This window comes from Grampus griseus (assembly GCF_964374135.1).
Source record: "Grampus griseus genome assembly, chromosome: 18".
NCBI classification, from domain to species: Eukaryota; Metazoa; Chordata; class Mammalia; order Artiodactyla; family Delphinidae; genus Grampus; species Grampus griseus.
In genome coordinates, this window is record NC_139012.1 from 32,700,341 (window position 1) to 32,718,778 (window position 18,438).

Consider the following 18,438-nt stretch of genomic DNA (forward strand, 5'->3'; position numbering starts at 1 on the left):
CGTTTGGTCTTTCTTCTTCCTCATTGTTAGAAGTTGCTATTTTCAACATCTAAAATAATTAGTTTCATTAAATAATTACAAATTTCACCCCTTCACAAAACCATTATGTACTTATGGAAGAAAAAGGAATTAAGCAAAAGAGTAAAATAAGGCACTATGGAAAATCAATAATCTCACCATCAAAAGTAACCTTTGTTAACATTTTTTTACATCTTTCTTGATAAATGTCTATGTGGACACATGTATGTATACACGCACACACACACACACACACACACACACACACACTCCTTTCTTTTTTATAAGAGAAAGATCTTACTTTGTACCTTGCTTTTTCCCCTTAAATATATGTCTGGTATACTACTGAGTCTCTTCTGTGTCAGTGCAAATATCTCTATTTTTAAAAAAAATTGCTCATGTACTTGTTTACTGCAAAAGCCCCAATAATATTGAAATATGTATCACAGAAAGTAAATATCACTATATTCTCCTGTACCTTCACTGTAATCCTAGTGCCCAGAGTGAACTGCTTATATTTTGCCAAAAATGTCTAATCTAAATTTTTTTTTTTTTTTTTTTTTTTTTTGCTGTATGCGGGCCTCTCACTGCTGCGGCCTCTCCTGTTGTGGAGCACAGGCTCCGGACGTACAGGCTCAGCAGCCATGGCTCACGGGCCCAGCCGCTCTGCGGCACGTGGGATCCTCTCGGACCGGGGCACGAACCCGTGTCCCCTGCATCGGCAGGCGGATCTCAACCACTGCACCACCAGGGAAGCCCTAATCTAAATTTTTGATCAAGATTTCATACTTAGCTTCCAGTTACAGAAAACAGGGGAGAGATGGATCAGTTGTATAACAACAAGTTGAATGATACAGAGGTGGGACATTCTTTTTTTTTTTTTTAACATCTTTATTGGAGTATAATTGCTTTACAGTGGTGTGTTAGTTCCTGCTTTATAACAAAGTGAATCAGCTATATATATACATATATCCCCACATCTCCTCCCTCTTGCGTCTCCCTCCCACCCTCCCTATCCCACCCCTCTAGGTGGTCACAAAGCACTGAACTGATCTCCCTGTGCTATGTGACTGCTTGAGGAGGGATATTCTAAACGACAAATGGCTCGGATCTCTTCAACCAATGTCGTGGAAACAAAGGGAGACTGATCTAGACAGAAGGAAACTGGACCTGCATAATCATAATGCCAATTCCTAGAGATAACCATAGTTACTAGATTGGTGTGTAGTCTTCCAGGCCTTTTTACACATATGTAACCCTTCTCCTACCTCATTTTTTTAAAAGCATAATTTTGACTATGCTCTGCATACTGTTCTGTAATCTGCTTCCCCCGTAGTCCTCATTAAACAATAGGCTTTGGAGATGTTTCTATTTATCTGCTTCTGAACTCTTTTAATGACTGCATATTATTTCCTTGTATGTTTGTATTGTGATTTTTTTTTAACCAACATAGTTGTTTCTCATTTTTCTATATTTTAAATCAACTGCAATGGACATCTGACTGTATTTTTTGAAACACTTTTTACAGGATCAATTACTGAAAACAGAACTGCTAGATCAAAGAAGAGTCATGTTTTTAGAGTTTTGTAACAATATTTATTTCTCCTGAGATGCGTTTATTCTTATTTCACCTATTTTATCTTTCATATAGATAGCAGACATTTCTCCCAGACTGTAATTTTGTAATCTGTCTTATACATTTGTTGAGGATGTCTTTTGCCAAACAAAAGGTTAATGTTTTTAATGTAGTAAAATTAACAATTCTTTCCCTTTTTTTGGCTTCTGGGTCTTGTGTTAATAGTATTCCCTTATAATTTGAAAACTTAATCTGTAATTATAGATCCTTTCTGATTTTTAACATTGTATCTGCTTTTTTCCTTGTTTTTTCTTGAATAGACTTGTTAAGGGATTGTCTATTTATCTTTTCCAAATATCAGTTTATAGATGAAATTATCAAGTCCAAAGTTTTTTTCTTTCATTTATTAATTTCTAAACTGAGGTCCATTAATTCCTTTTTATATATTTAAAGGTATTTTTGCTTTTCTTCTAACTTCTTTAGCTGAGTGCTCATTTAATTTATGGTCTTTTTTTTTTCTTTCTTGGATGATATAAACATCCAGGAGTATGACTTTCTTTTGAAAATCTGCTTTGACGATATCTCATGAGTTTTGACTCATGATGTTCTCATTATAATTTCTTATTTGAGGCAGGATTTACTTAGGGAGTGTTTTAGTATTTCCTACATATGGAGTGTTTACATAAAATTTGCTATTCATTTCTAATTTTTTATTGTATTTTTACCAGGTAATATATATATGAACATTTTCCTGCTGTTATGACTTCACAGAGATTTACTTCATTATTTTTTGTTTGTTTGTTTTGGTTTGGGTTTTTTTGCAGTACGCGGCCCTCTCACTGTTGTGGCCTCTCCCGTTGCGGAGCACAGGTTCCGGACGCGCAGGCTCAGCGGCCATGGCTCACGGGTCCAGCCACTCCGCAGCATGTGGGATCTTCCCAGACCAGGGCACGAACCCATGTCCCCTGCATCGTCAGGCGGACTCTCAACCACTGCGCCACCAGGGAAGCCCTACTTCATTGTTTAATTCATGAATAATTTTTGTAAAGTGCAGGGAGAAATGGAAAAGTTTATTTTTTGTTTTTAGGGTATAAATATTGAGGTTATATAGTAACTTTTTATTGAAGATAATCAACATACTGTATTATATGGGTTATATAATAACTCGTTACTTACATTATTTAAATTCTCTATTTGTGCTTTTTTTAGATCATAGAAGACTTTGAATGAATAGAAAATTAAAAAATACTTTGAATAAACAAACGTTAGCATTCTGTGTAATAGAAAATGCCCAAAATAACTTCTTCCTAATTATATTTGAATCAAAAATACATACTTTGAAAATACAATTTATAAATGAAACTCTGAACAAGTTTATAATCATAGAGATTTCAGGACTTTGAAATCTATGAATTTAAGAATTGTTTTGCTTCTTTACAGATTTCTAAGTGAGACTGTTTCTAACCCAATTCAAAAAGTATACCACATAACTAAGTCAAAATTCATCTTTTCTTATATCTGTAGACAATCCTGATTCTCCTCTGTTGGTTTCCTTATATTTCACTATACTCAGCGTGTCCTGGATATTTGGTGTGGGTTAGAGAAAGAATACACTTGTAAAGAGTGCATACTGATGTGGTTTTTTGCAGTGGAATATTCTAAAAGGACAGGTTGACTTTGTTTTAATATTTTCTATGGTTTTTTCCCTGTCGCTAAGTATCTAAAGTGGAATTGGATTTAAAGTGTTTTGTACTTTAAAATGTTAGTGGATGTCACTGAGCACTGAATCTCTGTCAAAGGCCATCTCCTTTTATGATAAATGAAAATGAAAAACTAAATGTGAAGATGCATTATTAAGAACGAGCATTTACTTCAAAATGAACATTATCTTATAATTCTGGAAATTGTGTAAATCAAAATGGAAGAAACTGATGTATTTACAAAGGTTAATATCATCTAACACCTGTCTTCTGTAACTACCTTGACACACTGAAGTTTCTTAAATATTTCCATATAGTTGACTTAGAGTCTTTAAATAAAAAGAAAATCACCAACCTAAGCAGTAATCTAAAACTATTAGACTTTGTAATGGAAACAGCACTAAAGCTCAGTTTGCTTTCTCTGGATTTTTTCCCAGTTTTATTTTGTGTAAGAGGAAATAACATTTTCTTAAGACTAACAAAACCATTTTTTTTTTGCTAACAAAAATAATTATAAATAAATGTCAGAACAGTTTGTTGATTTACAAATTTCATTGGATAGAAAATATGTGGATTCCTATAAAGCTTACTTTGTATCTCAGATACATTTATATCCTTAAAACTTTTTTACTAATAAACTCCTTCAGAGAGTTCATATGTTACAATATTTCAGCTTATAAAAATAATTTTAGTCTAGTTCTACTCTATTAAACTTTTCCTTCAAAATTTTCATTTGTTTCTTAAAGTGGAAAAATAAAAGCCCATGTGTTTGTCTCCCCAAATAAAAATTGTGCTCGTAAATTATGGAAACATCTTAGTCTCCTGGATTTTTTCCCTAAAATATCTCATTTAGAAATAATAAGAGAAAAATAAGAAATTAAACCAAATTAAAAACCATCCTTGCACAAAGAAACAGAACAGCAACAAAAAAAACCTCCCCAAACAACCTCATCATTCAGTCAGCATTCTAAGTATGTTATGTGGAAAAGAATATGGGGAAATGTGCTTAGAAATCAAACGAAGTGATACCGAAATGTTTAAAGATGAAGTAAAATGGAAACAGTTTTTAACTGTTGATTTTGTCTCTGAATGTTGCAAATAAACAGTTATATAACTGTGTTTTTCTAGCCCTGTCTCCCTTCCTCTGATCTTTGAAGTGTGTCACTCTTTCATTTTGCCATTCAACAGTATGACATGCAAAAGCTTTGTTCAGACAGTTTAATTTAATCACTGCCACTGGTTCAACAAGATGATAAAATCCCCTATGCTGTACAACAGCCAACATCCAGCTCTGTTATCTGATACTGTTTGAAGCTTCTCTCATGAATGCATGCTGATAACACAAGAACTCCAAACATGTCATAAACAATATATTAATGCCCCAGTTGGAATTGCATTAGAATAAGAAGTATATGAAGTTTAGGCTATTCAAGTAGGCCAATGTAATAAAACGTAATTTGGACTAATCTTCCCAAAGAATGTCCTGTGTTTGAAGCTGACAGTCTCCTATCACATGCAAAAGTAATTGCTTGTTGACTGCACTGCAGACTTTTGAATCATGGCCTTTGTACTTCAAGCACCTTCCAGGTGTCTCAGCTAGAAGACAATCTGTCTCTTTGTTTAAATGGAAAGACATCTAAACTATAAATAATAAAACAAACGGTGGGTATTTTAATGAATATTGCTCATCTAGATTGGAATTTGTGGAAGTCAGAGATAGGAGTCATTTAAAGTCAAAACACAACAGAACACATTCTTTGAAGTGTTAGTTTCAATGATCACATCTTTAAGTTTTACTAATTTAGAATATATGAAAATACCGCCAATATTTATGTATGAAAGTCTTGCTCAATTTAGAAAATGCAAAACTGTTGGAGGAAAGATGAAAAAATAGTTTGCAATTTAATAAAGCATCTATGAAGTGTGTTTTTTCTTTTAGTATTGAAAGTATTAAAACACATACATAGTGCTTACCATGTCCAGGCACTGTTCTAAGTCTCTTTTATTTTTTTAACACCTTTATTGGAATATAATTGCTTTACAATGGTGTGTTAGTTGCTGCTTTATAACAAAGTGTATCAGCTATTTTTATACATATATCCTCATATCTCTTCCCTCTTGCATCTCCTTCCCTCCCACCCTCCCTATCCCACCCCTCTAGGTGGTCACAAAGCACCAAGCTGATCTCCCTGTGCTGTGCGGCTACTTCTCACTAGCTATCTATTTTACATTTGGTAGTGAATATATGTCCATGCCACTCTCTCACTTTGTCCCAGCTTACCCTTCCCCCTCCCCGTGTCCTCAAGTCCATTCTCTAGTAGGTCTGTGTCTTTATTCCTGTCCTGCCCCTATGTTATTCATGACCATTTTTTTTTTTTTTAGATTCCATAAATATGTGTTAGCATACAGTATTCGTTTTTCTTTTTCTGACTTACTTCACTCTGTATGACAGACTCTAGGTCCATCCACCTCACTACAAATAACTCAATTTTGTTTCTTTTTTATGGCTGAGTAATATTCCACTGTATATATGTGCCACATCTTCTTAATCCATTCATCTGTCTATGGACACTTAAGTTGCTTCCATGTCCTGGCTATTGTAAATGGAACTGCAATGAACATTGTGGTACATGATTCTTTTTGAATTATGGTTTTCTCTGGGTATAGGCCCAGTAGTGGGATTGTTGGGTCATATGGTAGTTCTATTTGTAGTTTCTTAAGGAACCTCCATACTGTTCTCCATAGTGGCTCTATCAATATTCATCCCCACCAACAGTGCAAGAGGGTTCCCTTTTCTCCACACCGTCTCCACACCGTCTCAAACAGCATTTACGGTTTGTAGATTTTTTAATGATGGCCATTCTGACTGGTGTGAGATGATACCTCATTGTAGTTTTGATTTGCATTTCTCTAATGATTAGTGATGTTGAGCATTCTTTCATGTGTTTGTTGGTAGTCTGTGTATCTTCGTTGGAGAAATGTCTGTTTAGGTCTTCTGTCCATTTTTGGATTGGGGTGTTTGTTTTTCTGATATTGAGCTGCATGAGCTGCTTGTATATTTTGAAGATTAATCCTTTGTCAGTTTCTTCCTTTGCAAAGATTTTCTCCCATTCTGAGGGTTGTCTTTTCATCTTGTGTCTTATTTATTCAAACTCTTTAAACCCCACAACCCTTTTTAAATTATTTATTTATTTATTTTACAGATAGGGCAAAGAGAGGCTGATTAATTTGCTAAATCCTAGAGCTTTTGGTTGAAATGGGATTTAAACTCAGGCAGTCTGTTCCAGAGTCCGTGTTCTAACAATTATGCTTCTATTGCACTCAGGAAGGGTCAGGCTTATTACAACATTAAAAAAAAAAACTATTGTAAAATTTTATTTTGGTGATCGTTGAAAATTGGAGATGGCGGATTCAGAAGAGTGCAAGAGTGATTGCAAGAGTGATCTAATATGGTAATATAATAATGTGAATTCCACGTGTAAATCTTGTCAGTGGTTCTCCACTTGCCGGCACTCTTTCCAGGGCGTGGAAGGACATTTTACAACTCGAATTTTACCTTCTGCATTTATCCCGTGTGCTCTTAATGCTCCATTGACACTGATTATTTGCAGTCATTGGAATGACTTCTTTTTTCTTCTCATTTTGATGAGCCTTTCATTCATTGGACAAAAAAAAAATTTGTTTTTGGAACATTTATTATGTAATAGGCTCCATATCTAGGGATACACCAATTAAGAGAACGTGGAGCTTGCGTCCTAGTGCAGAAAGACTAACTAGGAATGAGCATCATAGATAAGTATTGTATGTTAGAAGCCGATAAGTATTATGGGGAAAGGTTAGAGCAAGATAAGGGGAATTGAGAATGCGAGGTAGTAGTTTGGGAGGAAAGGTGAGGTACAGTTTCATACAGAGGGTTTGAAGTAGGTCACCTTTGAGTAATACTTGCAGAAGGCAGGGGAATTAGCCATATGGAGATCTGGAAGAAAAGAGTTCCAGCAGAGGGAACAGCCAGTGCAAAAACTCTAATATGAAAATCTGCCTGTCCTGTTCTAGGAGCAGCAAGGAGACTAGTGAGGTTGGAGAAGAGTGAGTAGGGGTGAGAAGTCAGAGAGAGAACGGTGCTGGGAAAGGGAGTGAGAGAGATTGAGGGGCTGAGTTGTGAAGGCCTTTTATACCATGGTAAGATTTTAGCTTTTACTGTAAATGGAGTGGGAGGCCATTGCAGAGGACTACTGTCATCTTACTTACATTTTAAAATGATAATGCTGGATGCTGTGTTGAGAATAGACCATAGAGGGTGGCAAAATTAGAAACAGCAAGACTAGGGAGAGGTAGGAATCTATTGCAGGTGAGAGACGATGGTGGCAGAGGTAGTGAAACGTCCATAGATTGTGGATATATTTGGAAAGTAGAGACAACAGCCTTTCCTGGTGGGCTGGATAGAGATATGAGAGAACAAGAGGAGTCAAGAATGACTCTAGGGGCTTCCCTGGTGGCGCAGTGGTTGAGAGTCCGCCTGCCGATGCAGGGGATGCGGGCTCGTGCCCCGGTTCGGGAAGATCCCACATGCCTCAGAGCGGCTGGGCCCGTGAGCCATGGCCGCTGAGCCTGCGTGTTCTGAGCCTGTGCTCTGCAATGGGAGAGGCCACGACAGTGAGAGGCCCGCTTACCGCAAAAAAAAAAAAAAAAAAGAAAGAAAGAAAAGAATGACTCTCAATTTTCTGTTCTGAGCAACTGGAAAGATGGAGTTGCTATTGATTGACACAGGGACAGCTCCTGGTGGAGCAGATTTTGAAAAAGAACCGGGGTTCTGTTTTGGATGTTCTGAGTTCAGTTTTGCACATTCTGAAATGCTCTTTCTAATTTTTGTTGTCTGGCAAGACATTATTTGTATTTTAAGAATGATCTCAGGCTTTCCTTGATCATTATCCCCTTTCCTGAGTAACTTGTTTTCTTCTGGACCTAGTAGCATTCCATGTAAACCTCTATTAAGCCCTTTTCACCTTATTATACTTGAAAGACATTGCCTTTCTTCCAGACTGTGATTCCCAGTAGCCGACACTATCCCTGACATGTAATACAGAGCTCAACTAGTATTTATAGAATAAATAAATAAATAAAAAGAATATATATTCAAATAGTAATTTATAACTTGTGAAAGTCAGAAAATTGTAAAGAGAACTAGGGCTTTGATTTAAGCAAGGAAAGCTGCACATGGTGTACTCTTTTCCTAAGAATTCCCATAGAGCTGACTGATTGCAAGGCCATACTTACAGTTTTGTGGATCTTTAAGAGATTCTACCAGTGTTTAAGATAAGGAATTTGCTCATTGTTCTAAGACAAATCTTACAGTTTTCCCACATTTTTTAGCTCTACAATCTGTCACCTCCTGTTATTGGTTGAATTATTTTCCCCCAAGTAAGAATGTTGAAGTCCTAACCTCCCAGTACCTCAGAAAGTGATCTTATTTGGAAATAGGGTCTTTACAGAGGTAATCAAGTTAAAATGAGGTCATTAGGGTGGGCTTTATCCAGTATGACTGGTATCCTTATATAAAGAGGGAATTTGTACACAGAAAGATACATTGCATAGAGGAAAGATGATGTGAAGAGACACAAGACGACATCCTCATGACTGGAGTAATGCATCTCCAAGCTGAGGAACACCAAGTATTGCTGGTAAACACCAGAAGACAGAGGAGGCAATGAAGGACTTCCTTAGAGCCATCAGAGAGAATGTGGCCCCACCAATACCTTAATTTTGGATTTATAGCATCCAGAAATGTGAGACAATAAATTTCTGTTGTTTTAGGCTACGTAATTAAAAAAAATTTTTGAAGTAGAGTGAATTTGCAATGTTGTGTTAATTTCTGCTGGGTAGCCAAGTGACTCAGTGTTACACATATATATATTCTTTTTCATATCCTTTTCTATCATGGTTTATCACAGGATATTGAATATAGTTCCCTGTGCTGTACAGTAGGACCTTGTTTATCCATCCTATATATAACAGTTTGCATCTGCTATACCCAAACTCCCAAATCCTTCCCACCCCCCTTTCCGTTCCCCCTTGGCAACCACAAGTCTGTTCTCTACGTTTGTGAGTCTGTTTCTGTTTTGTAGATATGTTCATTTGTGTCTTTTTTTTTTTTTTTGTGGTACGCAGGCCTCTCACTGTTGCGGCCTCTCCCATTGCAGAGCACAGGCTCCAGATGTGCAGGCTCAGCGGCCATGGCTCATGGGCCCATCCGCTCCGGGGCATGTGGGATCTTCCTGGATTGGGGCACAAACCCATGTCCCCTGCATCGGCAGGTGGACTCTCAACTACTGCGCCACCAGGGAAGCCCTTGTGTCATATTTTAGATTCCACATATAAGTTAGATCATATGGTGTCTGTCTTTCTCTTTCTGATTTACTTTGCTTAGTATGATAATCTCTAGGTCCATCCATGTTGCTGCAAATGGCATTATTTCATTCTTTTTAATGGCTGAGTAATATTCCATTGTGTGTGTGTATATATATATATATATATATATATATATATACATCTTCTTTATCCATTCATCTGTCAATGGACATTTAGGTTGTTTCCATGTCTTGGCTATTAAGCTACCTAATTTTTGATACTCTGTGAATGGCAGCCCTGAGAAGCTAATATACATCCTCTTCACTTTTTCCCGGTGGCAGATAAATTATCACAGGACCATACATTGTTATTCTACAGTGAAGCAATATAGCATATGTTGAGGCACATGTACTCCAGTCTCTGGCTGTTTAAGTTCAAATCCTGACTCTAGTACTAACTGGCTGTGTGACCTTGAACAATTTAACCCCTCTGAACCTTAGTTTCCTCTGTTGAAAAATGGGAATAATCTATCTTAAAGTATTATTGTGAGAATTAAGTGGAATAGTACATGTCAAGCATTTGGAGTGTGCTTGGTATGTAGTTCATACATCGCAAAGATTAGCCTGCTACAGTTCCTAGATGCACAAACGAGAACGACATAATTCACTTGGAGATGTGGATCAGTAATGGAAATGCCCCATCCACAACAAAAGTTGGAAAGTAAGATGTTGAGAACTCAGGACCCATTAACAGACTAAATTCACAGTTTATATGGAAAAGATGTTTTTTTTACTTATTTATATTTTCCTTTGCCTAGAACATTCCAGTAAAACCAAAAAGGATTACACCTTCATTTTAAAAAATGACTTTATTAAGGTATACAAAAACTACAAATATTTAAAAGGTACTGTGTGAAAATTTTTTACCCATGAAACCATCACCACACTCAAAATGCTGAATGTACCAGTCATGCCCAAACATTTCCTCATCCTCCTTGGTAATTTCTCCTTACACCTTCCCTCTCAGACTCCCGCACTGCCCCCCACCCCTGTCCCAGGCACCCACTGATCTGCCTTCTGTCACTACATATTAGTTTGCATTTTCTAGAGTTTGATATAATGGAATTGTACACACTACAGTTTTTGTCTGGCTTCTTTTACTCTGCAAAATGATTTTGAGAATCATCTATGTTGTTCTCTGTATTAGTAGTATATCCTTTGTTTGCTGATTAGTATTCCATTTCATACAACCATTTGTTGAGGGGCTTTTTGGGTAGTTTTGATTTTTGACTATTACAAATAAAGTTGCTATGAGCACTCAGGTATAAGTTTTTGTATAGACATATGCTTTTCACTTCTCTTGGGTAAATATCTAGGAGTAGAAAGGCTGGATCATATGGCAAGTGTCTAACATTTTAAGAAACTGCCAAACTGTTTTCCAAAGTGACTGTACCAACTTACATTCCCATCAACAGTATATGAGATTCCAGTTACCCCATATTCTTGTCAATGCTTAGTATGGTTAGCTTTTAAATTTTACTCATTCTAACAGGTATGTAGTAGTATCTCATTGTAGCTTTAGTTTGCATTTCTGTAATGACCAATAATGTTTAGCATCTTTTCAGGAGCTTATTTGCATTCAATATATCTTCTCTGGTGAAATGTCTGTTCAAATCTTATGCCATTTAAAAAATTGAATTGTTTTCTTATTATTGTTTTAAGAGTTCTTTATATATTCTAGATATGCAAGTCTTTATCAAATATATACTTTGCAAATATTTTCTCCAGATCTATGATTTATCTTTTCCTTCACTTAACAGTGTCTTTCAAAGAGCAGAAGATTTTAATTCTGATAAAGTCCAATTTATCAATTTTTTCTTCTATAAATCATGCTTTGGGTGCCATATCTAAGAAATCTTTGCCTAACCCAAAGTCATAAAGATTTCTTTTCCTAAATTTTCTTTTGGAAGTTTTATAGTTTTAGTTTTCATATTTAGGTCTATGATCCATTTTGAGTAACACTTTTTATATGATGATGAAAAGATTTTCTAATTTGGACAACTAATTTACTAATATGAATTTTCTCTTTTGTCTGTGAGACCAGTAAAGCAAGAAGGGGCAGGACCTTCCTTTTATTTTTAAGCCCTATTGTTACATAGTCGAGCTAGTTTTAACAATGTTTCTCAATAACTGACAGTTTACCTAAGTTACCATTTTGTTTAATATTTCAGTTCTGTATACATCATGACCAAACTCACACTGTGGTCAAACAATATATTCTCCAAAGAAAGCATGCCTCAGAGGAATTCTCATTGCCCATGGCACTCCTGGGCTGTAAAGTTTTGGATTTAAGTAGTACCTTAACTCTTACTGTAAACTTTCTGCCTTTGTCTAAATGGATTACAAGCGCCTTGAAAGAGTTAAAGTGCCCTTCTAAGAGTTTTAATGATGGCTAGGAAATAACCAGGGAGAATCAGGCTTAGATTTATTTTCTTAAGATACACTGTTTGTATTTTCCCCTGCAAATTTCATTGAGGTACTGTGCAAACACAAGTCTTTAGTTCATTGCCTTCTCATAATGGATACACAGCAAAATTGGATTGAATGGAAAATAGTTCTTACTTGCTCTGTATTTGTCCTTGAATCTAAGACTTTAGCTGGCTATCTCACTGCTCAGCTCTTCTTTTCCCTTACTAGTGTCCCTTGAGTACAAGAAGACAACTTCAGTGTTACTGATTTCAAGAATTTTGAGTAATAAAATTAGTAGTGTTACATATAAAGTCATTCTAATTCCGCTGTTTCCCATATTTTTAGCTTCCTTGGACTTTTCTTTTACTCCATTACATCTTAGTGAACAAAACAAACTTCCTGATATACATGGCTTTGGTCTTCTGAAATTCATAACATATCAACAGCTATAAAAACACTTTTCAGGAAAGAATTCCAAGAGATTGATTGTTTCACTTTCTCTCTTAGAAAAGTGACCATAAAAAATCAATCACAATTGTTTTATAAATATGCCTACTATGCACCAAATTCTTGCTTCCTCTTTTAATAAAATTTATCCATCCATTAACTCACAGACAAGTAAACAAAAATGAATTGTCATTTGCGTTATTTTATTAGCGTCATATGAGATTATGGCATATTATTGACTTCTTCAAGAATGTTTTACTCAAGGAGGAAAAGTTTAACGTGCCCCAATCAAGATCAATATTGGATATGCATTAATTTTTCCAGAAATGCTGCAAGGCAATTTTTCTCTACAAATCTCTTGTTGTTATTGATAGTTCTACACAAAATTTTCATTGTGGACAAATGATAGTTTAGCTAAGCTTTAATTATAAAAAATGGATTCTTATCTGTTTTGCTACTTTATATCCCAGATGTATTTACCCACCACTTAATTCATTTGCTCACCCATTCCCAAAATAAGTCTGGAGAACTTGAAGCATTTTGCTGACTCAATTTAATATCACCAAAATTTTTTTCATTAGGGATTCCTAGCAGTTTAGCGGTTTTTACATTTTACCTTCAGTGGATCTGTGAGACTAATTGATACATTCTAAAAGCTGGTCAGTTGTGTGATATGAACCATCATTGCTACCTTTTAGGGTATTTAAATCATTGGCAGAGGATTATACTTTAAATAAAGAGATCCTAACATTCCCAAATCATATTTGACTCTATGCAACTCAATGTTCTATGCAACTCAATGTTCAGTTAATTAATTAGTTAATGACTCTATGCAACTCAATGCAACTCAATGACTCTATGCAACTCAATGTTCAGTTAATTAATTAGTTCCTATGTCACAGATATCAAGTGTTCTCACAAGAGTAGGTGCTCATGATATTATTTTTGCTGTTAATGATGAAAATATGAGAACATGTTAACTCAAGCTAATGTAACATATACATTCTTTAAAATCCCTTTGTGTGTCTTATCTGGCTTAAGTAACCATTTCCTCTTTTAAGGGGCCTACTCTCATCTTTATCTCAAATATGTTCTTTAATTCTGCTTGATGATAATATTTAAAAAATATCTTTTCTTTTTGATTCAGTTTCTCTATCAATTCAAAGTTTCTGAATCTTATTTAAAGGTCTCTCACATTTCTAATTATAAATACGTTTTTACTGAAGTATGATTGACATACACTATATTAGTTTCAGGTGTAAAACATAATGATTTGATATTGTATATATTGCAAAAAAATCACCACAATAAGCCTAGTTAACATTCGTCACCACACATAGTTACAGAACTTTTTTTTCTTGTGATGAGAATTTCTAAGATTCCTACTCTCTTAGCAGCTTTCAAGTATGCAACACAGTTTACTACCTATCGTCACCACATTGTGACACTACATCCCCATGACTATGTATTCTATAACTGGAAGTTTGTAAGTTTTGACTCCTTTCACCCATTTACTCACCCTCCCCATTTACTCACCCCCATCCCACCTCTACCAACTGCCAATCTATTCTCTGTATCTATGAGCTTGGTTTAACACATTCTTTCCTTAATAACATAATAAGTTCCCCAAGGGCAGAGACCACTTTTTATTCTAATTAAAAAAAAACCCACTTCATTGAGGTATGATTGACATACAAAAACCTGTACATATTTAATGAGTATAGCTTGATGTGTTTAGAGGTATGTATACACGCATGAAACCATCACCACAATCAATGCCATAAACATATCTATCACCTCCAATGGTTTCTTTCTACCATATTTACTTTTGTGGTTAAAAACAGTTAACCTAATATCTACCTTCTAAGCAAATGTTTTAAGTATCCAGTACAGTATTGTTAACTCCAGGCACTATGGTGTACATAGATCTCTGGAAATTGCTCACCTTCCAAAACTTGTACCTTTTGACCGATACCTCCCCACTCCTCCCCACTCCCCCAGCCCTTGGTAACCACCATTCTACTCTCTGCTTTTATGAGTGTGACTAGTTCAGATGCCTCATATAAGTGAACTCTTGTAGTATTTGTCCTGTGTCTGGCTTATTCACTTAGGATAATATCCTACAGATTCATCTGTGTTTCTGCAAATGACAAGATTTCCTTCTGTCATTATAATATTGTTCCATTATATGTACATGTTAATATTCCATTATATGTAAATAACATAGTTTCTCTATCCATTCATTCACAATGAACATTTAGGTTGCTTCCATGTGTCTTGGCTATTGTGAATAATGCCACAATGAGCATGGCAATGCTCTTGTTATATATCTTTTTTTTTTTAACATCTTTATTGGAGTATAATTGCTTTACAAGGGTGTGTTAGTTTCTGCTTTATAACAAAGTGAATCAGTTATACATATACATATGTCCCCATATCTCTTCCCTCTTGTATCTCCCTCCCTCCCACCCTCCCTATCCCACCCCTCTAGGTGGTCACAAAGCACCGAGCTGATCTCCCTGTGCTGTGCGGCTGCTTCCCACTAGCTATCTATTTTACGTTTGGTAGTATGTATATGTCCATGCCACTCTCTCACTTTGTCACAGCTTACCCTTCCCCCTCCCCATATCCTCAAGTCCATTCTCTAGTGGGTCTGCATCTTTATTCCCATCTTGCCCCTAGGCTCTTCATGACCATTTTTTTTTTTTTTTTAGATTCCATATATATGTGTTAGCATACGGTATTTGCTTTTCTTTTTCTGACTTACTTCACCCTGTATGACAGTCTCTAGGTCCATCCACCTCACTACAAATAACTCAGATTCGTTCCTTTTTATGGCTGAGTAATAGATCCCGATTTCAATTTCTTTGGCTATATACCCAGAAGTGAGATCAGTAGATCATAAATGATGCTTCTTTTTTCAATGTTTTGAAGAATGTCCATACTGTTTTCCATAGTAGCTGACTCAATTTACATTTCCACTAACAGTGTATAAGGGTTCCCTTTTCTCCACATCCTTGCCAACACTGTTATTTCTTGTCTTTTTGATAATAGGCCCTCGGACACCTATGAAGTGATACTTATTGTGGTTTCGATTTGGATTTCTCTGATGGTTATTAATGTTGAGCACCTTTTCATGTACCTATTGGTCATTTGTATGTCTTCTTTGGAGAAATATCTCTTCAGACTCTTTATTTGTTTTTTAATCAGTTTATTATTTTTTTGCTATTAAGTTGTGGAAGTTCCTTATATATTTTGGATACTAACTCTTTTTCAGATATTTGGTTTGCAAATATTTTCTCCCATTCTGTAAGTTGTCTTTTTATTCTGTTGGTTGTTTCCTTTGCTGTGAAGAAGCTTTTTAGTAGACAAAAAGATTTTAGATAGACAAAAGATAGACAAAAAGATTTTAGTAGACAAAAAGATATTTAGATTCCATATATACGTGTTAGCATATGGTATTTGTCTTTCTCTTTCTGACTTACTTCACTCTGTATGACAGACTCTAGGTCAATCCACCTCACTACAAATAACTCAGTTTCATTTCTTTTTACAGCTGAGTAATATTCCATTGTATATATGTGCCACATCTTCTTTATCCATTCATCTGATGATGGACACTTAGGTTATTTCCATCTCCTGGCTATTGTAAATAGAGCTGCAATGAACATTGCGGTACATGACTATTTCTGAATTATGGTTTTCTTAGGGTATATGCCCAGTAGTGGGATTGCTGGGTCATATGGTAGTTCTATTCTTAGTTTTTTTAAGGAACCTCCATACTGTTCTCCATAGTGGCTGTACCAATTCACATTCCCATCAGCAGTGCAAGAGTATTCCCTTTTCTCCACATCCTCTCCAGCATTTATTGTTTCTAGGTTTTTTGATGATGGCCATTCTGACTGGTGTGAGATGATATCTCATTGTAGTTTTGATTTGCATTTCTCTAATGATTAATGATGTTGAGCATTCTTTCATGTGTTTGTTGGCAATCTGTATATCTTCCATGGAGAAATGTCTATTTAGGTCTTCTGCCCATTTTTGGATTGGGTTGTTTGTTTTTTGTTATTGAGCTGCATGAGCTGCTTGTAAATTTTGGAGATTAATCTTTTGTCAGTTGCTTCATTAGCAAATATTTTCTCCCATTCTGAGGGTTGTCTTTTGGTCTTGTTTATGGTTTCCTTTGCTGTGCAAAAGCTTTGAAGTTTCATTAGGTCCCATTTGTTTATTTTTGTTTTAATTTCCATTTCTCTAGGAGGTGGGTCAAAAAGGATCTTGCTGTGATTTCTGTCATAGAGTGTTCTGCCTATGTTTTCCTCTAAGAGTTTGATAGTTTCTGGCCTTACATTTAGGTCTTTAATCCATTTTGAACTTATTTTTGTGTATGGTGTTAGAGAGTGATATAATCTCATACTTTTACATGTACCTGTCCAGTTTTCCCAGCACCATTTATTGAAGGGGCTGTCCTTTCAGCACTGTACATTCCTCTCTCCTTTATCAAAGATAAGGTGACCATATGTGCTTGGGTTTATCGCTGGGCTTTCTATTCTGTTCCATTGATCTATATTTCAGTTTTTGTGCCAGTACCATACTGCCTTGATTACTGTAGCTTTGTAGTATAGTCTGAAGTCAGGGACTCTGATTCTTCCAGCTCCATTTTTTGTTCTCAAGATTGCTTTGGCTATTCGGGGTCTTATGTGTTTCCAAAGAAATTGTGAATTTTTTTCCCCTAGTTCTGTGAAAAATGCCAGTGGTAGTTTGATAGGGATTGCATTGCATCTGTAGTTTGCTTTGGGTAGTAGAGTCATTTTCACAATGTTGATTCTTCCAATCCAAGAACATGGTATATCTCTCCATCTATTTGTATCATCTTTAATTTCTTTCATCAGTCGCTTATAATTTTCTGCATACAGGTCTTTTGTCTCCTTAGGTAGGTTTATTCCTAGATATTTTATTCTTTTTGTTGCAATGGAAAATGGGAGTGTTTTCTTGATTTCACTTTCAGATTTTTCATCATTAGTGTATAGGAATGCCAGAGATGTCTGTGAATTAATTTTGTATCCTGCTACTTTACCAAATTCATTGATTAGCTCTAGTAGTTTTCTGGTAGCATCTTTAGGATTCTCTATGTATACCTTTTATTTCCTTTTCTTCTCTGATTGCTGTGGCTTAAACTTCCAAAACTATGTTGAATAAGAGTGGTGAGAGTGGGCAACCTTGTCTTATTCCTGATCTTAGTGGAAATGCTTTCAGGTTTTCACCATTGAGGATGATGTTGGCTGTGTGTTTGTCATATATGGCCTTTATTATGTTGAGGAAATTCCCTCTATGCCTACTTTCTGCAGGAATTTTATCATAAATGGGTGCTGAATTTTGTCAAAAGCTTTCTCTGCATCTGTTGAGATGATCATATGGTTTTTCTCCTTCAATTTGTTAATATGGTGTATCACGTTGATTGATTTGTGTATATTGAAGAATCCTTGCATTCCTGGAATAAACCCCACTTGATCATGGTGTATGATCCTTTTAATGTGCTGTTGGATTCTGTTTACTAGTATTTTGTTGAGGATTTTTGCATCTATGTTCATCAGTGATATTGGCCTGTAGTTTTCTTTCTTTGTGATATCCTTGTCTGGTTTTGGTATCAGGGTGATGGTGGCCTTGTAAAATGAGTTTGGGTGTGTTCCTCCCTCTGCTATATTTTGGAAGACTCTGAGAAGGATAGGTGTTAGCTCTTCTCTAAATGTTTGATAGAATTTGCCTGTGAAGCCATCTGGTCCTGGGTTTTTGTTTGTTGGAAGATTTTTAATCACAGTTACAATTTCAGTGCTTGTGATTGGTCTGTTCTTATTTTCTATTTCTTCCTGATTCAGTCTTGGCAGGT